This window comes from Coenobita brevimanus, chromosome 55 (genome assembly GCF_032717465.1).
Source record: "Coenobita brevimanus isolate Jiangsu-jjx chromosome 55, ASM3271746v2, whole genome shotgun sequence".
In the NCBI taxonomy this organism is placed as follows: Eukaryota; Metazoa; Arthropoda; class Malacostraca; order Decapoda; family Coenobitidae; genus Coenobita; species Coenobita brevimanus.
Window position 1 is genome coordinate 36,732,584 of NC_137008.1, and position 14,734 is coordinate 36,747,317.

General features: G+C 40.6%; 1 protein-coding gene across 1 annotated transcript in view; it reads right to left on the reverse strand.

Moving 5' to 3' along the window:
* LOC145401299 (calcium-independent phospholipase A2-gamma-like) overlaps window positions 1-14,734 on the reverse strand; it is a 252,781-nt gene that overhangs the window by 206,645 nt on the left and 31,402 nt on the right. The window lies entirely within an intron of this gene.

The window sequence follows — 14,734 nt, forward strand, 5'->3', positions numbered from 1 at the left end:
GCAGACAAAGCCACTGGTCCATATGAATTCCTTCAATAGTACTTGAAAATTGCTCCTCAGTGTTGGCTCCTGTATTAGCAAAATTTTTCCGCTTATGCATCCATACCTCAATTTTTCTAGACTCTTGGAAAGAAGCAAATATCCATCCTGTTCCTAAAAAGGGGACAACTTCTGACCCATCAAACTACAGACCAATTACAATAACTTCCATTCTCGGTAATGTTTTTGAGACACTAATTAACAAACACATAGTCAAGCATCTAGAAATCAATAAATTGATCAATGATCAGCAGTATGGATTTAGACAAGAACGTTCAACTGTACTGTAGATATTCTTTGCCTTCTTACTGATCAGATTAACAAAACAATAGACCAGCATGGTGAAACACACAAAGTAGCACTTGATATTTCAAATGCATTTGACAGAGTATGGCACCAGGCCTTATTGTCTAAGATGTCACACTATGGTCTTGCATCACTGGTTCCTCTAATTTCTTCTTACCTTCATGGTAGAAGAATACAGGTCATGGTAGATGAAATTTATTCTCAGTTTCATTCCATAAACGCTGGCGTACCTCATGAATCAGTTTTGGTGCCAACCCTCTTTCTCATGCATATAAATGACTTCCTATCTGTCACGCACAACCCAATACACTCTTATGCTGATGACTCGACCCTTCATAGTTCTTTCACATTTAGTACCTCCTTTACACAATTTGATATTATAAATTCCCAAATAAACACAGCAATTTCTCTGAACCAGGACCTTTCTAAAATTAATCAATGGGGACAAACAAATCTGGTCTCATTTAATGCTCAGAAAACTAAATACATTAATTTCTCCAATAGAAAGAATCCCTCAGACTCTCACATAATTTTAAATATCAGTATTCCCATATCCACTACAACTGATATCTTAGTGTTACTCTAAACCCCAACCTAAGCTGGGCAGCTTATGTTAAATCCCTTCCTAAAAATGCTTCTAAAAAACTGGGACTTATGTACAGAGTTCGTGAGTTCTTCACTGATGAGCAGATGGCCACAATATACAAAAGTCATGTGCGTTCTCAGATTGAATACTGTTCACCACTGTGGAGTGGATGTGGAGCGGTTGCATTGAGGCAGTTGGACAAAATTCAAAATAAAGCCATTAGATTAATCAATAATCCTGCCATAACACAGGACCTTCCTCCGTTATCAGTACGCAGAGATGTTGCTTTTTTAGCATTATTTTATCGATATTTTTACCATATGTGCTCTAACGAACTGGCTTCAACTGTGCCTCCCCTTCACTTTTTCTCCCGAAATACTCGGGCAGCTGGGAGAGCCCATGCACCCACACTCTCTCCCCCACAATGTAGAACCTCTGCTTATCAAAATTCATTTATCCCCAGAACTACTACTCTCTGGAATTCACTTCCTGGGAGTTGCCTTCCACATACATTTAATCCTCTCAATTTTAAATCCAATTGTTATAAGTATTTTATGAATGGAGGATGTATTTAGGCATAGGGACTTATTTTTTTTCCTTTGTTTTTCCTTCCTCCATTTAGGAAAAAAAAAAAAAAAAAAAGATAATGTTGATTTGATGTATGCAGTGTGTCGGGGAAAGCACGTGGATATTGCTAGGCATGACAGGATTGAATCCGCTGGTGAGTCTCTTGAGCATGTGGAAGAGTTTTGTTATTTGGGAGATATGTGCAGGAGGTGGGGCAGGAGCTAGCTCTGTGGTTAGAATAAGGAGTGGCTGGAAGAAGTTCAGGGAGCTGTTGCCTCTCCTGACATTGAGTGGGCTCTTTCTCTGTGCTAAGGGATATTCATATGTGGCACGTGTTAGGAGCATAATGCTGTATGGTAATGATACATGGGCAGTACAGAAGGAGGATATTTGCAGGCTCAAACGTACATGGCAATGATTAGGTGGACATGCAGTGCGTCCTTGAGTGCAAGATCTGGGGGGGGAGGTTATGATGGAAGGGTTGAGAGGTAGGATGGGACTGGAGTGTACTGGTGCTGTGATGAGGAGAGGTAGATTGAGATGGTTTGGGCATGTGGAGAGGATGGGGGATGATAATTGGGTGCAGGATGTGAGAAGTGTTAATGTTGGGGGTAGGGTAGTAAAAGGTATACCAAAAAAAGACCTGGGACAAGGTCAATGAGTGTGACCTCAGGGTTAATGGACTAAATAGGGAGGCTGCCAGAGATCGAGCAGCATGGAGAGCCGCCATTACGTGACCAAGGCTGACGCATGCAAACATAATGCAGCCTTCAAAAATGAAAATTACAAAAACAAATTATGAGGCTTGCAGCTTGGCCTGTGCAAACCTTCATTATACCTCATATGAGGTCTGCAGCTCAGAAAAGGTCATTAAGTCATAATTTTTGACAAGTCAGAATATCTATCCTCCCAGAATTTTTAAAAATAAGTTGGAAACCTGTAACATATGATTGCTCAGCTGAGATGAAAGAGGCATCCCCTACTACAATGCCAAAAGAAATGTCAATCCCCACCTGCATTGCTGGTAATTGCTGTTTGCTGGCAAGTGTATTGTTAAAATCAGCAGTTACCTGTACAGCACATATACTTGTGCCACCAATAATGTTTTAATGCTGTTTCATTACAGCAGGAAGCTACAGAAGAAAAACTGCTCTAATTAGTCTCACAGACGGAACCATAAGCATTCAAACTTACCAAGGTGCCACGCCACATACTGCACATTATCACATAATGTACTTACTTGATGTAGTGCTGCCTACATCTTTTACCAGTATCATTCTTTTTGTCTTCCCTCCTCTCTTCCATTCTCCCTCATCCTTCCTGACACCTCTTTATTACTCTTCTTTCCATTTCAGGCGACCAGTATTAAAGTAATCCCTCCAATATCCGATGTAATAGAGCCATAAGCAGGTCCGGATAGTAGTCCTGTCCGGATATTGGGCCCCAGCTTCTGGACTTGTACTTATGGACCCTAACTCAGAAAAACACCTATACAACTCCCTCTGGACATGCATAGCACCTATTTAAGACCCAAATCACACCAATAAGGGACATAAAAGACTGAAATAAATGCAAAAGAACCATAAAATGAGGTTTTTGAGGTAGGTTCATACAATATTCAACATTCTGGGTACTTTCAAGTCCCTGGCTCCTGGACTGGTAGTTATGGACCCTAACCTAGCCTAACTCAGAAAAACACCTCACTACTGCACATGCATAGCACCTAAGACACAGCATATTCACCTCAATAAGGGATATAAAAGAGTGAAATGAGGTGTTTGAGGTAAGTATAGTATGGAAAATACAGTAGAGTACAGTATGAAACATTCTGCCTACTTACAGCAAGTCCATGGCCATCTCGATGAATAACCACCTCCTCTCAGACTCTGACAGTAAGAAAGATTTCCTGAAGCACTTGCAGTACACTGTTCATGAAGTCTTTCACTGAACTTAGTCATTCGCACTCAGAAGTCCATTCTCTTCACACTGCGCACTCTTGTCTAACTTATGCTCCATTGTAACTTAATAAGTGTTGCACTCTGCACTTTAAGTCTTTCCACTCTTATAACCATTTTCTAAACCAAAAACACACAAGTTAATTTACGTTAAATTTAGTCCAAAAATTTTGTCTTTTCACTCCCAACTGTAAATCCTTAACACAATGCACTGTTTTTTACACTGAACAACACAGTAAATTCCCGTGTGGTCTAGTGGAGAAGTTCTTGGAGTCTAATCACTGTCAGAGTCTGAGAGTAGCACAGGGAGGTGACCTAGGGGTGCGTCGCTGGGTCGTGGTGATGGCATACCCACTGCAGACGACTCTGAAGACAGACGCAAACTCACGTCAAGCGGTGACTCCACCGTGGCTGATGTGCTGGGCTGTGGCTCGGAGCATGAGGGCCTGTCTTGGGGAGGAAACGGAGTGGAGCCAGGGCTGGGCACAGCGGGGGTCACGGCCCTGAAAAAACTGTCACTGGTTGATTGACGCAAGGAATGACGATTCTGACGATTTATGATGCGCTGCCTGAAGGCATGCACTTCCTCCACAAGTCCCAAGGGCCCCATCTCCCTGTCGCAGTCCGGGTGTTCCAGGTAGTCCAGAACAAACTCTAGGTGTTCCCGGAGTGCGCTCAGCTTGGGGATGGCTGGAGTTGTGTCATGCTGAGAGGAGTCCACATCATCGTCACCGTCCTCATCAGAATCTTCAAGCTGGGTACTGACACCTGCAACTGAAGATGCGATCTCGATATCAGACAGGGTCTGATACCCAGGATCGCCCTCGTCGTCATCCAACCACTCATGCACGTTGTCCACATCAACATCGTCGCCATGCATATGTAGACGTGCATGGAAGTCATCCACGTCGAAACCTAGGAAATCGTACTCCACATCCGTTCCGAGAAGCAGACGAGACCAACCATCTTCTAGAGTCTTGACAGGGATTTCCTTCCATGCACTGGCCCAGTTGTAGATTGCAGACTTGATGTTGTAGCAGCGAAGCTTTTCCAAAGTCCGCTGGCCTCGCGTTGTCATAAAGACTTTGTAGTTACTTGTAGAGAAGTATATTTTAGACTTGTGGTCGAGCGGCTTTTATATCTTGTAGTAGTTTCCCCACCAGATGTCATGTAGTGACGGGAGAGGTAAAGAATAGTATGGGACTATTTTTATTTGTCTTGGAAATATTAAACAGGTATAATAGTATAAGTCCTGGGTAGCTACCTCCCTGTCTCGCTATCTCTCTCTCTCTTCCTGTTCTAAGGCTAATCTCCGTCTCGACCTCTCTCTAGGGTCGCTTGTCTCCTTCTAAACTCTCTTTCCTAAAATCTGGTGTAGTAAGGATGTGTCACGTATGTTCCTCATGGCAACCAGACCTTTCTCACGAGAGGACTGCTGACAGCTAACTGCATCATCTCCTTACTGGCCGCTGTCGTCAGCTTTCCTCCGTGTAAGCATGTTTAGCGCTGCTCGCTTCTCGCAAACACAACACCTTCTCATCATTTGACTTCCTGCTTCTATCTGTCTCTCTATCTATCTATTTATCTATCTATCTATTATGTAGTCCTATATTTGCTCGGCCGCGCGAAAATGGCGTACCATCGACATTTAATAGTTATAATATATTAATACATACTACATACACATTATAATGAACTTATAAGCTAATTAAGTGAAATACATAATATTGTAAAGTAACATAATTGTATGAATATTGTATACATATATTATTCATAGTAAATAGTGATTATTCAGTAATATTACATTTTAAATAAGTTGAATACATATTGGAATAAATGCATTAAAGTAAATTATTTAACTGTAATACAGTATGTACTTGGGTTATTATAGTGAAATGCATACATGCAAGAATAAAAATAGTTTAAAATTAAGATTATTGTAAGAGTTATTAATATTTCATTCAAAGATAATGGTACTGGTTTGTCATATATGGGTCATTCTTCTTTGTGTTATTATTATTATTATTATTATTATTTTTTTTTTTTATATATAATTAATACTATATACAAAATATATACACTTCATTCAGGGTGGTTAACTGTGATGTTAACTCTCCCCCCACTAAACAATGACTCCAAATTAGCAATTCTTGCATGCATTCTGTGCATGGCCAACAGCAATACTGCAACTACAATGCAGATAATTATAAAGACAGAAGGTGCTTGGCTATACACATAATATGGGTTGAACATACTCAAACTCAAATCTTCCCAGGGCTTCATTGTTTCATTGATCAGCTGCATAGTTTCAAACTTAGGTGAAGTCAGCTTAATACTTGTGCTCATGTTTAAGTTCATATCAGGCAGTGGGTGGAAATGTTTGTGTGTATGGTTGATAATGGCGTAGTGATTGATGGTGGAAAAAGTAGACATGGATGGTGTAAATACCGCACAGTAGTCTGGTGCTATGTATAATCCTGAGGCTGATGTATGAGATGGTGGTATATCTGGACAGACTATGTAAACTGATGTGTTATGAGGGAAATAAAAAAACTGCGAGTGTCCAATGCGTTGATGGTGTACAAGTTTATCTGGAGCAAAAGTGAAGTTGCAATGATGATGAATATTGTTATTGCTGATGATAGCCATTTCACAAGGGACCGTATCAGTAGGCTGAAACGTGAAAATATACGCAGGACAAAGATGAACAGCATGTAAGGATGTGCGGCACTTTCGCTCAATCGTTGACTCACTTGCGAAAGTGACAGTGTCTCGTCTCTTGGAGACCATGATGAGTTCGGTGTCTGTGTTGATGTTGATGATGACTAAAGTGTTGTTGTTTCTATAGGGGAAGGGGTGTATTTGGTATACTGTGAACAGGTCTTCTGTGATGAATGGTACATGAACTATCACTGATGTTGGTGTTAGTGTTGCTTCCAAGTACGGGTAATATTGCATAAATTCCCTACTGCGGAACAATGGCTTCAATTTATGTTTATGTATGCCTTGACTAACTATCTGGCGTAGCTCATGAACTGGGAGTAAGTCATTTGTGATCTTGCCATCACCAGCATTCGAAATTCCTTGCATAAGTGCCCTGAAATGATCTCTAGTGTTCTCTAATTGTAGTAGAATCGTGTCAATATGTTCTGTGATGATGGAGAAGTGCTGGAAAAGAGTAACGTTGCCCTCCACGTCATTTATTTTATCTATACTCTCGAGAGCTACGTTTTCTGCTTGTTTCAGATTTTTCACAATTGTTTTTCATTGCCGAGTTCTGTCCTGTGATGAATTTATCTTGGTATGTTAGTACCTGAGCTATCTTATTAAATTTTTTGTTTATTTCTTTAAGGTCATCCTCTGTAGCCAATCCAAAGATGTTCCCAAGAATTGCGCCGCCCAGATCGAACAAACCGCGCTTTTGGCGAGTACGTGTGATGTTGTTCCTGTCGCTCAGCACCTCTGTTCCATAAGATGGGAGATCTTGGATCATGACGAGCATAGTTGACTTCGCCTGTTCTAGTTTCCATTTCGCTAACTTCACCATTTCATCCACTTCCTTGGTGATATGTGATTGTGAAACATAATTCCCTATCTTGAAGTCCAGAGTTCGCATCGGCGTCGCAAGTCTTTCTATATAAGTAGGTAAGTCATACAAGTAATCTAGACTTATTTCAGTACTCATGACGTCCTTGACGATTGTAGTCGTGGCCGTTGGAGCTATGAGGCATCCTTGTCGTACTATATGCTTGGGGTCTAGGTGCGCATATACTCTTACTATGTATAGGAGAATCCATAGCATAAGTCCCTTCATCGTAACCTACCGAAAAAAAAAAAATCTATTAATTTCCTATAAAGCTGTGGTTGATGATAGTGATGATGTGCGTTACGGTTGGCTGTTATTTCATTTATAGAAGGAGTTTAAATCGATATTTAATTCTCGTAAATGATGTACTGTAGATTTCATTGGAATAGTTGCACCTATGTTCGATTGTTTGGTATATGACCTTAATTTCTTTTTGTAATCATTGTTGTGTTCTTGCTTGGTTTCTTGAGGTACGTTCACCTGTTCGGTTGTATCCGAGGCTGAATAATTATGTGATAATTCCCTTGAAACTCGTTTTAAATGGTCAATATGAACTTGTTTTTCCTCGCCACTTGAAAGTGACTTAATTAAAACTTTGTTTGCCTTTATGTTAATTACTCTGTATGGGCCCCCAAATTTAGGGGATAATTTATTGTCTCTCGTATGAATGACTCCGTAAACAATGTCTCCTAAGCTGATAGGTGAATCTTTTGCCTTCTTGTTAAATGCCTCCGTCATTTCTTCCTTGGACATCGTTAATTGTTTTTGCACTCTTTTGTGAATGTCCTGGAATTCACGTAAACGGAGTTTAGAGTAATCATCGTAATTGTATATAGGCATGCTGTCACCTTCTAGGAGCTCATATGGTAATATTTTATCTGTGCCATATATAATGAAATGTGGTGTGTCACCAATGGATTTATTTATAGACCCATTAATGGAGGCCTCTACTCTGGGAATCCAATCATCCCAGCTTGCATAATTTTCACTGAGAATGTGTCGTGGCACATCTAATACCTTTTTATTTTGTCTCTCTACCAACCCATTCGATGCTGGGTGATAGGCCAAAACGTTAACCTTTTTAATGTTGTATTGTTTACATATTTCTTGTAAGATCTCAGAATTAAATTCTCCTCCATTATCACTTATTAATACCTTTGGGGTAGTAAAGCGACATATTACATTATCTGTTATTGCCTTTGCTACTGTCTCTGCTGTCTTATCTTTAATTGGAGCTAAAATGACATAACGGGAAAAATGATCCGTTGCTACGAATAAGTATAGGTTATTATTGTATGATAATGGCATCTTGAGTAAATCAACAGCGACAACGTCCCATGGTTGATGTGGTACTGGGTAATTACCCATCGGTGCAGGTGTGATTGGGTATCCTTTGTGTTTCGCACATGATTCGCATCTGTCTATATGATTGTTTATATCTCTTCGTAATGAAGGCCAGTAATATAATAGCTGGGCTTGGTTGAATGTCTTATCCTTTCCAGGGTGTCCTGCATGTGGGCTGTCGTGTATCATTCGTAATACTTGGGGTATCATGTCATTAGGTACTACCAACTGGTTAGTATTTCTTTGGCGTTTTGGTTGTTTAGGGTTAATTTTGTATAATGTATTATTGACCATTGTGAATTGTTCAAGTGGGACATGCAGTTTGGGTAATTGTATGTCATCTCCACTTTCTAACTTGTATATTACTTTTGACCATACTGGGTCAAGTCTTTGTGCCTTTGCGATATCCTCGTGGTTTGGGATATTTCCTTTGAGATCTAACGCCGCGACTTGAATTGTGTTCGGGTTCCTAGATAATGCGTCAGCTACTATATTCATTTACCTTGTATATAATGTATTTGTACACTGTAGTTTTCAACTGTACATTTCCATCTTGCTCTCCTCCCAGAAAGGAGTTTTTCTTTAAACATACCCACCAGTGGTTTATGGTCGGTGAATAAGTGGATTTCGTAACCATATACCAAATCTCGAAACTTTTGTAATGCAAAAATCACTGCAAGTGCCTCTAAGTCTGTAGTGCTATAATTTTCTCTGCACCTCTTGTCTGTCTGCTGGCAAATGCAATTGGTTGATTCTTTCCTCTTTTATCTTCCTGCATCAGTACAGCCCTAATCCTTTAACTGATGCGTCTGTACAAATAAGAAATGATTTCGTGTAATTCGGATATGCTAAACAAGGTGCATTGGTTAGTTTAATTTTTAGATTGTTAAATGCCCTTTTTGTTCTTCTTCCCATTGGAATACAGCATCTTTTTTGAGTAGTTGGAATAGAGGAAAGGCTATATGAGAGAACTGTGGTACGAAGGACCTATAGTACCCAGCCAGACCTAAAAATTGTCTAACCCGTCCAGTCGTAGTGGGTTCAGGAAAATCTCTCACTGCCTGTATTTTGTCATCAGTGGTGTGAATACCATCAGAACTTAATTTGTGGCCTAAGAAATTTATTTCCTTAAAGCAAAATTTGCATTTAGAAAGTTTAATTTTTAATCCAGCATCACTAAGCTTTTGTAAGAGTAAGTCTAATTTCCTGAGATGATCCTTAATATTCTTCGTTGCGATAATAATATCGTCAAGATAAACAAATATTCCTTGTCCTAAAATTCCGGACAATACGTAATTCATAAGACGCTGGAACGTGCCTGAGGCTGTCCTCAGTCCCATTGGCATTCTTGTATATTGATAATGGCCTCTGTTTGTTGAAAAGGCAGTGTATTTACGTGACTCCTGAGATACCGGAATCTGATAGTATCCGTTTAGGAGATCGATGGTCGAGAATATATTATTCTCAGGACCAATATTCTGTAGAACATCACTTAGCAATGGCATGGGAAATCTGTCTGGGATGGTGTGATTATTAGTTTACGGTAATCTACTACCGCACGCATTTCTCCATTTCTCTTGGGCACAAAGAAAAGGACGTTCACGGAGAAACTGAAGGCTCAATAATTCCAAGCTTTAACATTTCATCGACATACTGATTTGCAAGTGTACGTTGGGAGTGTGGTATGCGATAAGCTGGTACGAAAATTGGTGGTGTTTCTGGGTGCACATTAATCATGTGATTAATCAAGTTAGTACACCTAATTGTTCTCCGGGCAATGCTACGGTGTCCCTGTGTGTTTCCAACATGGTTAACAAATCATTTTCTTCGTCAAATTCACCTGAGTGAATTAAATTCTCTTTATTCTTTCTCTATCCGTAGATTTGATCTCACTTGTTACTCCACCAATATTTATTTCCTTCACAGGGGCGAAACATTTTTCAATATTAACTATGCAAGTTCCCTTCTTCAACTGAACTTCCCCATTCATGTGATTAATAATGAATATCTGAGTTAGCCCTTCGTCGTTCGTATGACATAATGCGTTTTCTACTGACAATCCTTTTTACTTTACATAATTCTTCTAAGACAAGAACAGTACTATTCCGTAATTTGCTCTTTATGGTAACCTTCATGTATGAATTAGGTGGTATAACCAAATCATTAGTGAGATGGGCTGGAAAAATTGATAAATCAGTACTGTTATCTGGGTCACTAATTCTGGAGGATGGGGTTGCTGGTGTAAGTGGATCTATACACTCATCTGTTTGTGTATGTTTGTTAAAGCCTTTAATATTACCAATTCTTTTGGCTCTCTTCTACCAATCGGTGAGGGCTCTGAAAGTATTTCCTCTATAAATTCATTATCAAAGTCTATTCCATTCATTTGTGGGAGTATAGTTATGTTCTCAGTTCTCATGGATCTTAAGCCCAGTAACATATGAGCTTTAATTGCTAAGTTTTCAACGATATAGAACAATGCAGAGAATGGTCTTGTAGTTTCTGTGAAACTGAGATTTAATCTTATCATACCTTTTACTGTAATCTCTTGACCATCTACTGTGTTTAATTCTAAATCAGCTTCATCCAGAAAAGTTACTTTCTTTTTATTTTTAAGAATTCTATTTAGTTCTTCATATGTTATTAAGTTCACTGGAGAGCCTGTATCTAAAAATAAGGAAACGTTTTGATCCTCACATACAGCTGGTATCAAGATACACTCATTTCCCAACATGCCTCCTATGTGAAGTTTAACCTTGTTCTTCTTTACGTTTGTTCGTTTTTTGTCATGACTTGGTCTTCCCCCGATTTGAACATAGACACAATTTTTTCTACTGTTTTGCAATCACTAGTCCAGTGCCCTTGGTATCTATGATGCCTACAGTAAGGACCAAATCCTTGTGTCTTTTGATTATCCTCTTTTGCCTTGATAAAGCATTCATACCTTGTGTGTCCTGGTTTTGCACAGTAATGACACAGAATGGACCTATCCCTTGACTGTGACCTACGAGGTGATTTCCCATAAAAAGTGTTGTTTATGGCGCGAGACCTGCTCGGGCTGCGCGAAAACTTATGAAACTGCCTGTAGGAAGGCGTGTGGGAACGAGGTCTAGGCGTCTTTGTTTGTTTGGGCTGCCTCATTTCAGGTCGCGATCGATTTTGTTCTCTGTTTGGGGTCGGTGTTGATGTTTTCACAGCTGATACTGTCTCAGGTACCCTGATTCTACCAGAATGTGCATGTGTGTCGACCACACCTGCTTTACTGCACTGCATCTCTACCTCGTTCATTAAGTCTAGTAAGCACATTCCTGGGATGTACGCGATTGTTTTGGCGATCTTAAGGGTTCTATCAGGTAATTTACACAAGGCAGCTACATAACCAATGATGTCCACGACGAGGTCTGGGGACATCTTTCCATCATCTGTTATCCACTTAGAATTCTCCAGAGTAGCTAATAGGGTTCTCTTGATTGTGGAGACATCAGCAGTTATTTCACTGAGCACATGGTTTGTAGTGTGCTCCCTTACAAGATCTACAATTTTATGTAATTCTGGAATTATACCTGGCAAGAAGTTCATACCTCCAGAAAATTTCTTCAGAAATTCAGTTTTAAATTCATCATATGTCCTAGCACGATGTAGCTTATCGGAGCGCAATAAATTGCTTGCTGGACATCTTTCCTGGCTTATGCAAGATGAAAAAATAGCAATTTTCTCTTGTTCATCTAGTATGTGGCGCTTGATGAACATTTGTTCGCACTGACTGATTAATGAAATGACATCAATGCGATCCTTGTCTGTGCCAGAGAATTTTGGGGCAGTCTTATCCTCGTGATACACAAACGTGAGGTGTGGTTTTAGATCAGCAGTATTTGGTTCTTGATTCATATTTAATGATTGCCCTGTTAATTCAACTTGCGAGTTTATCGTTATGTGAGGGAATGGTAGAATATGTATGACCGGACCGGTGAACCCTGTTAAGTATATTGGCATACGTATTCAAGGCAGCCGCAAAGTCGATACTCTCAACGTCTGAAGGGGTTTCCCACTCATCATCCGAAACTCCCGTATTTGTTTCCTTATCTATAACGTGTGGTGTGGGTTGTACAATGGGTGGGCTGTCTCTTAATTGTGAGTCTGATGTTGTGGCAATTTGTGTGTCATCTGGTATTAACGTGGGTGGTGGCGAAAATATTCCTGTCATTAAGATATGATGTTATGAAATACGCCTCTTGTTTATTTATGTCCTAGCAAACTAGATGATTAAATAAGTTGAATATAGCTAATTTTAGCACTGAGAAGAAATGAGCAAGTATAATTTTACCCACTTGATACAGATCGTAGAGGTGTGTCGATACAAAAGTCGATCTCGGAAGAAAATACAGGTTTGATTGAAGATCTCTTGATAATTCTAGTGGTGTGTTGATGGACGATATTACTCAGGAAACTCCATGGCCTGGTATTTGTAGTGGTTAACGGCTGTCCCAGGCAAACCTCAACATAGAACGTCGAATTTCCAACTTAACTGTGAAAATATGTGAATATGAGTAGGAGCTATGTTAATAATGAGTAATGAGTAGTGGGTGAGAAGTGCCTGGTGTCAGTCACACGTTGCTTGGCATGGCAGACTCGCGTTGTGATGTCATCTCAGCACATGGTGACATCGGCTTCCCACACTGGTAGCTGTGGTGAGTGAATGAGTAGCGATGAGTAACTTGAGTGAAGATGAGTTGTGAGTCGTGTCTCACTCTTCGTTTGTTTGTTCCCTTTATTCTATGTGGAAGTTTTCTCGGTCCTTTCTCTAGTGATTTACTCGTTGTGGGATGAAGACTGCCGCTACTTGTAGGTGCGTGTAGAAGATTATACAGACGACGTAGAGTTGTTAATTGTAGTTGATTGTAGATGGCTGTAGTTGATTGTAGATGGCTGTAGACTTTGTAGAACTGAAGCTAATCTTGTAGTCTCGGTTGCTTTTGTAGAAATTTGCTTTTAATTCGGAGACGATGTCCGCATTTGCTGGTTTGTCGTTAAGCTATTTGCAAGGCGTCGAGTGATCTCTTGACCTCTGCATCAGCGTAATGATCTGGGAGACGGAGGGGGCAGGAGCTGATATTGTTGGTTCTTTTCAATCTTGATATTTTGTAAGAATTTAATGTTGATTAAGTAGGCGAGGTTCGTATACGTTCGCTGCTACCAAATGTCATAAAGACTTTGTAGTTACTTGTAGAGAAGTATATTTTAGACTTGTGGTCGAGCGGCTTTTATATCTTGTAGTAGTTTCCCCACCAGATGTCATGTAGTGACGGGAGAGGTAAAGAATAGTATGGGACTATTTTTATTTGTCTTGGAAATATTAAACAGGTATAATAGTATAAGTCCTGGGTAGCTACCTCCCTGTCTCGCTATCTCTCTCTCTCTTCCTGTTCTAAGGCTAATCTCCGTCTCGACCTCTCTCTAGGGTCGCTTGTCTCCTTCTAAACTCTCTTTCCTAAAATCTGGTGTAGTAAGGATGTGTCACGTATGTTCCTCATGGCAACCAGACCTTTCTCACGAGAGGACTGCTGACAGCTAACTGCATCATCTCCTTACTGGCCGCTGTCGTCAGCTTTCCTCCGTGTAAGCATGTTTAGCGCTGCTCGCTTCTCGCAAACACAACACCTTCTCATCATTTGACTTCCTGCTTCTATCTGTCTCTCTATCTATCTATTTATCTATCTATCTATTATGTAGTCCTATAGCGTGTCCCGTCCCTCGCTGCGCTCGTCCTCGTCCTCGAGAACAACCATCACCTTGTCCAGGAACTTCCGGTGGTATAGGCGCTTCGTTGCCACAATCACTCCTTGGTCCATTGGTTGGATGAGGGTAGTCGTATTAGGTGGCAGAAACATGCACCTAATCCGGCCATTCTCAGCCACCAAGTCCTTGTCGCACGGGTGGGCAGGTGCATTGTCGAGGAGAAGGAGGGCCTTTACATGGTCGCGTGGGATTCCCAGTGTCTCCGTCTGGTAATGTATGACCTCCTTGATGAAATGGTGGTGGAACCAGTCTCTGAAGATCTGGGCTGTGAACCATGCCTTCAAAGAATGGTACCAGACGACTGGAAGGACATCCATCACCCCACGAAGACACCGAGGCTGCTTTGCACGGCCAACAATAACGGGCTTAAGCCGGTGCATGCCATTAGCATTGGCACAACACAAAGCAGATATCCGTTCCTTGGAGAGCTTGCGGCCAGGTACATGCTTCTTCGTCTCCTCGGCTAGAGTGTTCGTTGGCAAAGAGTGATAGAATAAACCAATTTTGTCAGCGTTGCACACTTGACCAAGAGTGAGGCCCTCCCTGTTGATCAAG